The 14,966-nt window shown below is 33.1% G+C and overlaps 1 pseudogene; it reads left to right on the forward strand.

The window, feature by feature from the left end:
• Positions 1–9,148: 9,148 nt before the first annotated feature.
• LOC120201441 lies at positions 9,149–12,871 on the forward strand (annotated as a pseudogene).
• The last annotated feature ends 2,095 nt before the right edge of the window (positions 12,872–14,966 follow it).

The raw sequence follows: 14,966 nt of genomic DNA on the forward strand, positions 1-14,966 counted from the left end.
ATGGAGAGAGGCCGGCGATGTCGAGGTGGGGGAGGGAAAGCCAATAAAGACTCCACATGGCGACGCATTACACGTGTCAAATACCATCGCTATATGCCACGTCATCAAGAACGATAATATCTTTGCCCAATGTCAACCATATATTTTTTTCCTCTCTGCAAATTGGGATATTCGGTGTCCCGCATCTGGGATTCACGCGCTTTTACTCTTTTCCATTTTTGGTGCAAATTTGAGTACGGCAGGAAAACGCTAACGTACAGCGACTTTGTATAAGATTAAAATAAGGTATTATCGGTTTTGTTATTATTTTTAATAATAAAATTAATAAAAAATATCAAAAATATCATTATTTTGATCGGTTATAATTATTTGTATAGATAAACGTGGTAAAATAAAATCCGGTTAAAAAATGATGTTTTCGTTAAAGTACTACCTAAAACATTATGTTTTGACCGAATTTTTTCTACCTTGTTTATCTATATAGGTAATTAGAATCGGCCAAAATAATGATGTTTTCGGTTATTTTTTATCGGTTTGATTATTTAAAATAATAACAAAACCGTAACGCCTTATTGTAGTCGTATAAGGCGTCGCACCGCAGAACTGTCCCCCGCACCGTGGTATTTCGCAGAATTCCTTATTTATATTTTTCATAATTTTGAAATATTTTATGTTTAAATGTATTTCAGTTCTTGTACTATTTTAATATTAGAATTTATTTTTATATTTTATTGGAAGATCCGATTTCGAATGTTGAAATTAAACATGCTCTCTTTTAGGGGTGCTCATTCGGTTAAAACGGTGGCCGACCGAATTGAAATTCCTTCAACCGAATTAACCAAAAAAAATCTTTAACTGTTAATTAAACTTTTTTTATGAAAGTATTAACCGAACCGAATAAATTTCGGTTAATTCGGTTAATTCGAAAATTAACCGAAATTTTTATAATTTTCAAATTTAATACTTTTTTAATTAAAAAACATTTTACAATATCTAATTAATTTGATTCAAAACATTATATTAAAAATAAGATATTTGTATCTATCAATTTAGTTTAAAAAACCCAATAATACTGCAGTTCTACAAATAAATCAGAACAAGTGCATAACTGGAAGCATAATTCAGTCTTATATAAACAGTTTACACTTAAAGTGTTGGTGCGTGAAGGTTGTGCTAACTGCTAAGTGTACTACTGCTACCATACCAACCAAGATGTTCTTTATTAAGTGCAGAACAATTCATATCTTAAGAGAACATATTACCTGCACAGTACACAACATAGAAATAAAGAGATGCAAATCAGTACGAACCATCAAAAAAATAAAAACAATCAAAGGTATAAATATCAAATATATCTAAGTATCACCAATGCTAAAATTATAAGTGCTAAGCTAACTGAACTAATGTAATACAATCTATTCAGTAAACATCATCACTTCATCAAGATCTGTGCTAACTAGTAACTACTCAGGCTAATGAAATTAAAAGAATGTAATGAGAAGAAATTACCACAAAAAAACAGTATTCAAATACTCCATTTGCACCAATTGAATCTCCCAAAAAAATTTCATATACAATATCTCTCCAATAAAAAGATATATTTTAAAACTAAAAATATAGTATAAAAACCATATATAAACTAAAAAGTACATTGCAATAATGCAATTTACAATTAATGTATATCCTTAACTTATGCTCACAGTGATGCCAGTGCAGAATCCTATAAGCTCATGAATTTAGGGTAGGTTGTAATGCATTTCAAGATTGAGGATAACATGGGATATACTCCATGATAATGTAGTTGAACTATAATCATCACTTATTCATTGTTTGACTGTTGTAAAGTGTATGTAATGTTGCAGAATATTGCTTCCCTTCCCATAATAAAAAAAGTTTAATTTTTTAAGTAATCTTGTAATAAGTGTTGTTGTTAAAATAAAAGAAAGCTTCATGCAATTTTTCATATCTTTGGGCTATTTGCCAATGTTGGGTTTACAGAGGTAGAACGGGGTTACTCGACATAATTTTAAAAACAAAAGAAGGCTGGATATACATATAATTTTAAGTGAGGAAAACACTCAGATCGATATTATCCAAATCCAAAAATGAAGGATAACGGAACAAAAGTTAATAGAATCAAAATCAAATCAAATCAAAATAGTTTAAATCATGAAATCAAACCAACCGATCAACATATGTTTCAAATAAAAACGAGACTTAACGAAATAGTACTAATGATTCGAGTGATAACTAATAGATAGGAAAAAATCATACAAATTTCAGAAACATTAAACAAATGAAAGAAAAGAGCAAAAATCCCAAACACAGAAACGATATCAAATCACAAACCCTAAATCAAACAAGTAATTAAAATTTTTAGGGGAAGTAAACTAATCAAAGATATCTAGAATTTTGAAGTTAGGAAGCTAACCTGAATCGAGAGAGCATAACTGAGATTAGAGAGAGAGAGAGAATAAGGGTTTGATGAAAGCTCGGGTCACTGGTGAGATGAGATTGAAAGGTTTATATTTAGTTTTTAGATTATTTTAATTAATTAAAATTGAATTGGGTTTTAAATGGGTTTTAAATGGATTGGGGCATTGTGTTGGCAAAGTTATATAATTATATTTAAAGGTTAATTTGGTTAATTAACCGATTTCAAACCGAATTAACCGTTAATCGAATATCCAAAAAAATCATTAACCGTTCTCCGACCGAATTAATTCGATTAATTCGGTTCGATCGGTTAATTCAGTTAAAACCGAATTTTGAACACCCCTACTCTCTTTGATATGGGACCGCTGAAATCTCCGAGTATGGATGGTTTTAATGCAGGTTTCTTTCAGACGAATTGGGGTACTGTGGGTCAATGGTATGTGATTGTATGAAAGAGTTTTTACTGATGGGGTACTTCATGACTCGTTCAGCAAAACTTTGTTGGTTATTCTCCCTAAGTTTCCTCTCCGGTTGGGATTAATCAATTTCATCAATTAGTATTTGCACGGTTTTTATAAATCATCACAAAGATCATTGTGAACAGGCTAAAACTGTTTCTTTCCAATGTGGGTTTCGAAATTGGACCAGTTTTGTTCTCTATCGATCAATTACGGATAATATTATAATTCCTAAGACATTCATACAATGGAGAAGAACTAGGAAGCATGGATGGATGACGATCAAGATCAATTTAGAAAAGGCGTATGATCGTTTAGAATGAGGATTTATTAATGATACTTTCAGGACATCGGATTCCTAATTCCATACGTAATCTTACAATGCAATGTGTATTCTCTGTTTCTACATAAATTCTCTGGAATGGTCGATGATGGACTTTCAAATCTTCTAGGGGTATCCGTCAAGGTGATTTGATTTCCCTGTATCTTTTTATCTCGTGTATGGAACGTCTGCCCAAAGAATTCAAATTGAAGTTAATAATCATCGATGGCAGCCCTTTCGTACTTTAAAGCGATGTCGGACAATTTCTCATCTCTTTTTTTGCAGACAATATGATATTGTTTGCGGAAGCTTCTCTTGATCAACTAGCAGTGGTACGTGTTTCGGGTTTAAAAGTGAGTATTGCAAAGACTACTTTGTACTTTTCCAAAATGTTCCCTGGATATTCGAGCACATATAAGCATGTCCTTGGGCTTCATTGAGCTCTCGAATCTTGGGAAATACTTGGGTGTTCCTCTTCCTTACTCGAGGGTTACGGCGGCTTTCTATATTTGCTGCAATGGTACATAAATGGTTAAGTGCGTGGAAGACAAACTATTTCCCTGATGGGAGAATTACCCTCTCCAAAGTTGTCTTATCAGTAATTCCGTCTTTACGATGCAAACGAAGGGGCTTCCTAAAAAAATTATGTTGAATTAGAGCACCTAATCACCGGTTCATTTAGGGGATAGTGACGGATAGTAAGGGTGTTCATCTTTATTCGCTGGGAAGACGTTGTAGGCTGACTTGCAAGGAGGACTTGATTTTGGTCGATGAATATCCAAAATAAAGCATTTAAGTGAAATTGGCATTTAATTTAGTCGCGAAAAAAGACGCCTCATGGTTCTGTTTCCTTTGTGCTAAATATAAATGTGAGGATTGTATTTCGATTTATTTACGCCGTGGTAGTTGTTCAAGATTATGGAGATATTGGGATTATTTGGAGTGATGTCTGTGATAACATGTGTTGGAGTATTGGTAATGGATGAATGTGATTTCTGGCATGATGATTGGGTCCCGAAATAGGTCCCTTAATCAAACATGTATTGTCACATACTATGTTTAATTTTGGAAAGGTTTGTGGCAGATATGGTGGATCATGAGGTGAGTGGCGTTGGGTGCTTTTCTCAACTTTGCTTCCATGATCGATTTTATTACGGATAGTGCTATTAAGGGGCCAAATCTTCTTTTACAGAAGATTGTAACCCTCTAAACTCGGCCTGGATGTTTTGCTCAAATCTAGACGGTCACATATCGCATTCAAAAATTCTTTTATATTTAAAACAGCGTTAAATCCATATAACATTATAATATGAAATTTATTCATGATAAGGATTCATACGATAAATTTATATATATACATATATCAGAAAACTGTATGAAACTTTTACGGAAAAAATACCGGTAATACAGATATATCAAGACGGTAGAAAAACATGTGTCACCAAAGTAATAATGCATATAGAGATATACAGTAGTACAAAAGTAGGAGTAGTCGATCCTCCTGATGCCAAGTCTGCTAGCCTAGTATGTTGTTATCTGAAAAGGTTAAAATTTACGAAATGAGCTAAAAAGCTCAGTGTGCTCCTTACGATGTATAAAAATATACAAATAAAATATTTTTCAGTAAAATCAATTTATTAGACATGTTTTCAAAATATGAACATTACCCCCATCCGATCACCAGAATGTATAGGTTCCCCATAACCGTACACCCACCTGTACACCCAGTAAAGGCTTACCCTGTGCACAAAGCAGAAGAGTTTGCGGTAAGGTCTTATCCTATGCACAAAGCAGATGAGCCTGCAGTAAGGACTTACCCTGAGCACAAAGCTGAGGAACCTGTGGTAAGGTATTATCTTGTGCACAAAGCAGATGAGCCTACAGTAAGGACTTACCCTAAGCACAAAGCTGAGGAGCCTGTGGTAAGCGGTAAGGTCTTACAAGTCATAGACTAGGCATGAGATACTTCCTCTAATAAAACCCCAATGACATAAATAATATGTATGTAGTCGAATGAAAACGGTAGTTTAATCCATTAAAACATGAAAATATTCAATTTTTAGAAATCAGATACGAAAATACAGTAATCCAAAGATCATATCATAAATATACAGTAAATCAGATATCAGATAAATTGTGTTCAGAAAATCAAGTATTGTGTCTTAAAAATATTTAGTATTATCAGAAATCCTAACAATTCAGACAGATAGCTGAAAATAGTAATGTAACCAACAGGAAACACACCTGTGTCGGTCTGAGTAGTCTAATAAGAAAGTCTACTACTGTATCGATCAGCAGTGCTAGATCCTACGAATCGAAAAATGCATATCAGAATCCTAAATGAATAATATTAACCTTTATTTAAATAATTACGGAACCTACGTAACTCTCGTAGAATACGGATCGAGGGGATCTGACGGACGGAAAACACCGATCTAACTAACCCTCGGTCAGGTGAAACATGAGTATTTTCATAAAAATATCTTCTTGGATCAATTTCATAACCAAATCTCAAATAAATAAGCAAAAATACTAAAAATACTAAGCATTTTCAAATTAACGGGCTTAATTCGGGGCTTTAGGGTCAGAATTTGGCAAAATAGACTTCGGAATCAGACTCATGACGTCAAAAAGCATAACATATGACTTTTCAAAAATTTTGACTTTTTGGGTCAAAGTCAACAGTCCATGTTGGACCAGGTCGGGTCAGGTCGAATCGAGTAGGCTCGTCGGACATGGGTCAACGGATCGGGTCGGATCAGCCCATTTTCAAGTAGTTTACTAGGCGGTGGATTTCTTCACCATAGGGGCCGCGCGTGAGGGCGCGTGCATGGCCTACGGGGGTTGGAAAAAATTCTAAAAAAAAATTCTAAGTGTGTTTTAAGGGGTTTGAGACACTTACCAAGCTCGGTTCACAATGGTGAAGACGGATAGCTCGATTTCGAACGTCAAAAACTTTATCTTCCTCACCCCCTCATACGCCGACAACAACGGAGACAAGAAGGACACCAGTGGACTCAAGACAACGCAAGGAACACGATGGTGCGAGATGTGTCGAAAACATAGCAATGATCGGCGACGAATTGACGATCAAAGATTTCTTTCTAAAACAAGCACATCTCTTGAATGATGATTTTACAGGTACCAAAAGTTACTATTATGATAGGTGGAAGTTTTGGTGCGGGGAATTATGCAATGTGCGGTCGTGCTTTTAACCCAATTTCCTGTTCCTTTGGCCAAATTCAAGAATATCTGTGATGGGCGGAGCACAGGGGATCAATTATTTTCTCACATATAAGAATAGAGTTATTTGTCCTAATCTTAAAATTGCATTTGTCATCCTATTCATGCCATGAATTTTCATTGTGCTTGTGGCTTAACTTCTGAATAAGTAGGATTTCTTGTCTGTATATCAAAAACATGGATGGATGTGCACCATTTGAATTATGTTACGACTCTGGAATCTTCCGTTCTCTATTTATGTTGCAAGTGAGATTCCTTGTGCTTAGGTAGCCAGACATCTAATAGTTATGCAGGTATCTATTAACTATTGTGTTAGTTTTGTTTGCTTGAACTTACTGAATTATTCCTGAAACGATCAGGCAGCTGGTGTGCTGTCTCAAATTGAAGGGGCCAACAAGAAAAGGCAAGGAATTCAGGTAAACTTTTAGTTTCTTCTCAAGGAGTGAATGCTTGTTTATCATTTTACTGCATCCAAGAACTTATATTCAGACTCTGTAATATAGTGGACGAGTGAGGACGAAGAGAAGTTCAAGGCTAAGGTAAGAGGCATACGAGAGAGAAGGAAATCCATATTACTCAACTGCTAGCTGTGGGATGATGGTATTATTGATCCTGCTGATACCAGGAAAATTGTTGGGCTTTGTATCTCTGCATCCATGAATCGACCATTAGAAGATACCAAATATGGTGTATTCCGAATGTAATCTTGTAAGTCAGTACTCTTCCGACCCGAAATGATTATGTACCCAAACTCTATAAGAATGGAATGCAGCTCATAATCAATAATGCGTTGTTTCAAATGTTAAATCCTGTTAGCATATTAGGGTCTCATCAATAGTAACTTTCCCTGGGTTACTGTGGATTTGCCTTGCAAAATAACCTTCATTGCATAACATATTGGCAGCATCATATGATATAAATAATTTCAAATATTTAAAGTTATTGGATCAAATATAAAGAGGGTCATTTAAATGAGAAATGTTATATTGAACCATTCAACTATTATTAAGGTGATAGACTAATAGTTAACTAGTAATATACAAAATGAGAATAAAATATGCATTATTTTATTATTTATCAAATTATTAAAAAAGATAATAATATTAATGATAATGATTATAATAATAATAATAATAATAATAATAAATTATTCATTTTCTTAGACTCGATTATCGAGTTAAAATCGGGTTGAAATTCGGTTCAGAGCGAATACGGTAAATTAAATTTGGGTTGTTCTCGGTTTGGGTTGCTTTCAGTCCGGGTTGATTTCGATTCGGGTTGCTTTCGGTTCGAGTTGTTTTTGGTTCAATGAAAATTCAGGTCGGTTTCGATTCGGTTTATTTTGGGTTTCGGATCAATTTTGGGTCATCATATTTGGATCTATATCGGGTCTCAAATCAGGTAAATCAATTCGGGTAATCGGATACGAGTCAACTTTTCCAGGTTTAAACAAAGCACACATATCATGCAGTTGTTCTAACTCAGGATCTCAAGAGAATAATATTCTCTCTAATCGTTTACACAATTCCATGGATTTCATAAAGTTATAAACGATGACAATCAACAAATTTGAGACTTAAATTTCAATATTTATATATTATAAATGTACTCTAGTTGAGCTGAGCTCCAATTGTTAGAAGCTCGATTAAAACTTTTAAAAGTTTTGGAGGCCTAATAATTTCTTAAAAATAAAAATTAAGGCATTCAAAAAATATTTTCTTAGAAGTTGGGGATTATTTTTTTTAATTTTTTAGAGGATCAATGAGAATTTATAGAAAATCTGATCGGAATACTTAAAAATGTTTAAAATAATTTAGGTTTAATAAGAATTTATAATTTTTTGGGTTAAGTAAGATTTTTCTAAAATTTGGAGGGGTTAAGAAATTTTTTTCCAAAATCTTAGGGGGCGTCCCTGGAACTATCATCTTTCCTGAGATTTTAAAATGAAATTTGGTCTAACCGAGTGAAAAAATTAAATCAACTGAATTGATGAATTTTTTTTATTATTTGAATTTTACTTAAATTTTTTATTTAATTCGAGTTTAAATAATTAATTAAACTAAATAAATATGTTTGAGTTAAATTAAAAATGTTAAATAAAAGAAAATAATTTACTTAATTCAATTTAATTTCAATAATTAATTTTTGAGGTAAAGTAATTATTGGGTAACAATAATTTAATTTTTTATAAAGAAAATCAATTGAATTTAAAAATAATATATATAAAGGAAAATAAAAAAAAAAAATTTATATCATAACCAAGCTTTAATAATTTACTTATTTAATATTTAAACCTAATTAAATTTCAGTTACCTCAAAAATTAATTATTGAGTAAAAGTACACAAATGGTCCTCTGTTTATAGGATATTATTTTATAGAATACCTAACTATTAAAGATTATAAAATGATCCCTAATTATTTACAAAAATGAGAATTCGAACCTTTAGTGTCTCATTCCACAATACCAATTAATTGTTGGTATAAAAACTTTTTATACCCATTTCTTAAATTTTAATATATTTTAAATTTTCTATTTAGAAAATCAATTTACCATTTTTAAATGGACAGTGACTAGTGAGGACATGCACCAATTTGTTAATTGATTTTTGGATATTTAAATTATAAAACTTTAATTATACTCGAAATTAAAATTTTCCTGCAATTTCCTTTCCGTAGTTTTCTGGTTAAAAAAAAATAGATTCAAACCTCTCTTGCTTTCTTCAATGGCTTCTTCTACTTGGATTACTCCGTCTTATTTTGCTTCCACCAGCCGTCACCACTTCAAGGATCTCATTTCCTTTGAAAATCGGCTCCTATAACCTTCCTAAACACCCTTCTCTCGCTCTCAAGCCATTCTCTTCTCGCCAATCCAGAGGTAATCTCTTTCTCGTTCTTCCACTTTTTTCATTACGCTGGGTTTTCCTTTGATCTGATCCTACTTTACTACATTATTTATGTTGTTAAGATGTTATTTCTATATTAAGTTCTCCCAGAATTTATGAAAATCTAGCTTAAAGCCATAGAAGGAGTGTCCGGCTGTGTGTCCCTTTGTTAAAATATCTAGTTGATCTTAGTTATTATACTCACTATCGACTAAGTCTAGGATATTGTTTGACTTCTAAGATCTGTTGCCTTCCAATTTGAAACCTCAAATTGATTTTCAACAGTGAGAATGTTATTACTTTTCTCAATGTTTGGTGTTTCTGATCGGAAATAAGATGCTAATTGAAGATTAATCTGATCGGAAATAAGATGCTAATTGAAGATTAATAAATACTCTGTATGAAATTATTTTCTCGTATGTAAAAGGTGAAGGGGTTTATAACAGGAATAAAGGTGTTTCATTTTTACTTTACTGACGTTCTTTCACAAAAATCCTTAACCATTAGAAAGTTCATTCACTGAGCAGCTCCTTGAAACCTAACCAAAAGAAACCGAAATGTAAAAGTAGCCCAGGAACATAAGGGATTTTTTTTTTTTTGCATAATTTCGTAGTTAGGAGAGTTTGGCTTAATCTATCAGATATGAAGGTAATTAAAAGACCATCTCGTTATCTTTCTCTTAGATATAAGTATTTTTCCTATCCTTTTAGAACATGCAGAGTATTATTACTCACTATTCCTAATAATTTGAACATTAATAACAATCAATCTCTGTCGTTATTCTTATTCAATATTCATGATATGTAATTCTTGAAACTTTAAATATGCTGCAATGTATTATTTTGCATATTTACAACCTATCCATGTAATATTTTATTTTCTAATTTCTTTCACAACCTTCTTCCATACTATGTAGCCTTGCTTGCTTCACCCTCTACCTTCCTTGTTGCTGCACTCTATAGTTCAGTGTTTGCTCCAATCTTCCTCTCTTTCAGCTCCTAGTCCTAGCATGTCTTGTATCACTTGTTTGCAATGCCTTTCCCCTTCCTTCTTAATAAGCCCTCTTTAGAGAGCAAGTGTGGAGAAGTGGAATGGTGAACTGTTTGGCATTGGATGAGATATTTGATAATCCAAGAATGATTTACTTTTTCTTTGGCACCAGTGATATAGGGTGGCTGTTTAGATGCTTTTTTTTTTGTCTCTTTATATTGGCAGATTAGATCCCAGGAGAACTTTCACATGCTGTAAAGGTTAATTATATGTGTTCTTTAAGTTTTCACAGGTTACTCCTTTGGTAAACTGGATATGATCTAGAATTGAAAAATTTGTTGTAGTGATGTCCAGCGTCCTGCTAAGCACCTGTTAATCTATAACTACAATTTAAGTTTGAAATCATGGACTACAAAGAAGTGAGTATATTGGAAAAATGATGGCCAGTTCAGGGATTCAAATAGCGGAACGCAAACTCAATTGCGTCCGCTATTTCGCGGTCACGCCACCGTCCGAAACTGATATTGGTGAGTTTAGCGGTGGGTAACGGATTCACGCCGGTAATGGTCCGTCGCGCCCGCAATTTAACAGGATAACAGTGGATAGCACCGATAACGGAACGCTATCGCCGTTTTTCAACCGTTTCTGAAAAAAAAACTGGAATTCTCACCTAAAAACGCAAAGATCTAACCGGAAAAGACCCACCATCAGAAAAAATGTAAAAAAAGCTGGAATTATCACTCAAAAAAGCTCTTAAACTCTAAAAAAAATAGAAAACACATCGGGCAAGACACACCGGTCACCGGTCATCAAGGCAAAGATCAAACCGAGAAGGGAACAAACCAACAAAACAAAGCTATTTTGGGGAAAATCTTGAGTCTTATGAGCTTCGTCGCCAGATGAAAAATATGGTAGAATATGCTCCTCAGCTCCTATGAAAAACGAAAGATTAACTTGAAAGTGAGAAGGGATATAAAAGTTGGAGAGAATTATATTAAAATATTAAATAGGTTCTGGTAATTTCTTTTGCTTTTATGTTTGATTTTTAATTTAAAAACAATAAGTATATTGTTTTGGGCAGTCTACTTCTATTTCTCATTTTCTCTTTTTTAAATTTTTTTTTTAAAATAAATTCTTAAATATTTTAAGGGATATATTAATTTATCATCCCTCTAATCTTTTAGAATTTATAATTTAATCTTTATTTTAGAGTTTTTATTTAATTTAATCCTAAGTTTGTGTTCTTTAAGTTTATACTTTTATTTTAATTCTATTCAATTTAGTCGTGTTGCTACTTTAATTATTTTACACCATAGTTTTATGTTCTTACTTTAATGATTGAACATCTTATTTCTCTTAAATAATAATGTATTCACAATGTCATCAACTCATCATTAATTATCTTACCCTATTATCGGATTGTTAAAGTCTTCTATTTGGTTAAATTATATTATATATATATATCATTTTCATTTAGAAAACATTCTAAAGATATTAAAAATGACTCATTATAATTATATTTAATTATAAATATAATTAATTATAATTATAATTATTATGTTTTAGTATAAGTTGTGTGAAATTTAAAAAAATTCACGATCATCACACCCGCAGTGACCGTTATGGCGTCCGTTATGTCCGTAACCGTGATAAACGCAACGCGACCGAAAACGCGGCTGCGAACGCTATTTAAAACCTTGGGTCAGTTCTCCTTGTAACCTTATAATTGCATATGTTAAGGGTTATCAATGTTTTGTGATGTTGTCATATATCTTAGCGGTCGATCTGTTGAGATATTACCAGCAGCCTGGAATAGAGATTTTGTACTTGTGATATCGATTTATTTTGTAAACTTCAGGAGCTTCAGCATTAAACCATATTGAGTGTGTTTCTTCCTCTTTGGTTTTGCTGCAATCTTACTGATGACGGTACGAAAAATTGAAGGCCAAATTGACCTACATTCATTGATTGATTAAATACAGCGGCAGTTGTTACTAAAGACACTTGGGAGAAATCAATATTGAACAGTGATTTGCCTGTTATTGTTGAATTTTATGCAAGCTGGTGTGGCCCCTGTAGAATGGTTCACCAGATTATTGATGAGATTGCCGGGGAGTATGCTGGGAAACTCAACTGCTTTATTCTCAATACCGACAATGACTTCCCAATTGCAGAAGATTAAAATTAAGGCTGTACCGGTCGTGTTGCTGTTCAAAAGTGGAGAGAAAAGAGTCCATTGTTGGTACCATGCCGAAGGACTTCTATATAGCTGCCATAGAGAGGGTTCTGGAGTCGTAAACAATGATATAGTGCGTAACTAGAATCTCTGGTGAAGGTTTCAGTTTTTCTTGCCTTAATATGTTTTTCTTTTTCTCTCAGATGCCTATATGTGTTGTTAGCTGGGTTATAAATGCATAAATTGTACATCCTTTAGTTGTATCTTGCTGGTTGATGTTAACACATGGCTGGAAATGTTTGGTTTGATCCTTTTTGGTTCAGGGTTGTCCTTTTTCCAAGTGAAATTGGTACCTTAAATCTTCGAACTGTTCTATCTATACAATCTCGCCCCCCCCCCCCCCCCCCGGTGTCTGAATCTCTTATATACAAATATATATGAAGTGCTTTTCAAGTTCAAAGTTAGAAATGTTCAGTTCAAGATGGGAAGCAGAGGTTGAGTGATTGATAATAAAAGACAAAAGGACCAACAACCAGTTGGTTTAGTGGGATGAGACACTTAAGTAAGATCAAAGATCTGAATCTTGATATTTACAAATGGAACAAATTGTATTGAGAGTCGTCTTTATTTCTGCAGTATCCAATTATTAGCGACGATACTAATGATTATATATATATATAAATAAAGACAGAAGGAACAAAATCTTGTTAAACGGGACTGTTGTTTCATTTTATTATATGCATTTTTATTTGGTATACTGGCAGTGAAAAATTTCAACTCTGCAGAATAGTTTCTGAAATCGGACTGGGAACAGATTGGTATAAGGTCCGTATTCTGAAGTTGGGACCTTAAAGAACAGCTTGACCCAAAACCGTAAACCAGGTAAAATACCGTTTAGACCGGAAAATAAAGAAATTTGGGCTATAATGTATAATGCTCGACCAAAATATTTTTTTAGCCCAAATTACATTAAATTTTTCTCTAAGTCAAATTGAACTCAATTAAAAAAAGGTTTAATATCAAAATTAGTTCCAATCATTTTAGTTTATATCATTTTTAGTACTCTAACCCTTAATATTTTAATTTATTTTGCTCAAAATAATATATTTTAGAAGAAAATTATTAATTAACGGTTAATACATGTTGTTGTGATATATTTACACACAATATTACATAAATAAAAAATTATTAATTAACTAACGGTTAATACATATAATGATGTGACACAATGCCACATCAACAAAATGTCACATTATCAGAAATTTGAATCAAAATCAAGTAAAATAGCCTGAAAATTTGAAGTCAACATCGAAGTTAACGTTCATTGATCAAAGTCAATAGTCAACGATTAAAGTGGCCCAAGGTTAATGATCAATGCTCAACAATCAACAATCGACAGGTCCAATCAATCATACTGGTATAAACCATTGTCATTGGGTCAGGCTGTATCGGCTCGACAGTTGAGTCCATAAATATAATTTGGTTGAAATGGGTCAGGCTTAGCAAACAACTTTGGGATCGGCTGGCTTAAGTATTGGGCTAGTTTGCTGGACCATTTATAGGCTCAAAGTCAAATGGACTTACAAGTTTACAAAGGTCTATATGCCCGGCTAACAAGTTAGGTCAGAGGTTTAGGCTCGAGTTGTAAGTTGATGATCTTATCGGGTTGATTAGTTGGACCAGAGGACTCGAGTTGGCAGACAAGTCAGAGTTGCATCATGGGCTGGAAAACTGGTCAGCTAGGAGGGTAACTGGTTGGATGTTGGGCCAAACTGTAATAGGATAGATTTTACTAACTAGGGCTTGCTGGGAGCTAATGACGACAACATCAACATTTCTCATTGGCATACAATGCACAAGACATAAGAAAAAGGGAGTCTCTTACGGAAGCTGCTCTCAACCTGGTGTTGGGGGTAGCCTACTATCTTACCTCCCCCTTACCCCATACATATGGGAAAAAGGGACAGCCATTTATAAGAAAAAGGAAAAAAAATAATTTTCATAAATTTATCATCTACTATGGTCATATGATATTTGACTTGACTAGTATCAATTTTCAATTTTTAATATTTGTAGCAAGTTACTAAGAAGTTTAATCTAACATGATAATTAATTTTAAGATTCAAACTTTAAATTTGTCGGATATCACTTTTTTAGGGTAAATTTTACGGTTGATTCCTTATGTTTTCGTTTTGACCGATTTTAGTCACGGATTCAAAAAAATAGTTTTGATCTCTTACATTATTCGTCCATTAAGTTTTATTAGTCTCCCAACCGTTAACGGTTAACAAAAGTGGTGCATAAGACACTCTCTTCCATTTTTAATATGTTTAGGACTGATAAAAATATAATGAAAATATAAATTTTACTTAATAAATATCTTTATTCTTTTTTATTAAGTTAAAGGTGATTACAAAGTAGTATTTGTTCTAAGTATTCTCTTAAATCATTTGACAAT

The sequence above is a fragment of the Hibiscus syriacus genome, unplaced genomic scaffold (assembly GCF_006381635.1).
Source record: "Hibiscus syriacus cultivar Baekdansim isolate YM2019G1 unplaced genomic scaffold, ASM638163v2 tig00007204_pilon, whole genome shotgun sequence".
Classification (NCBI taxonomy): Eukaryota; Viridiplantae; Streptophyta; class Magnoliopsida; order Malvales; family Malvaceae; genus Hibiscus; species Hibiscus syriacus.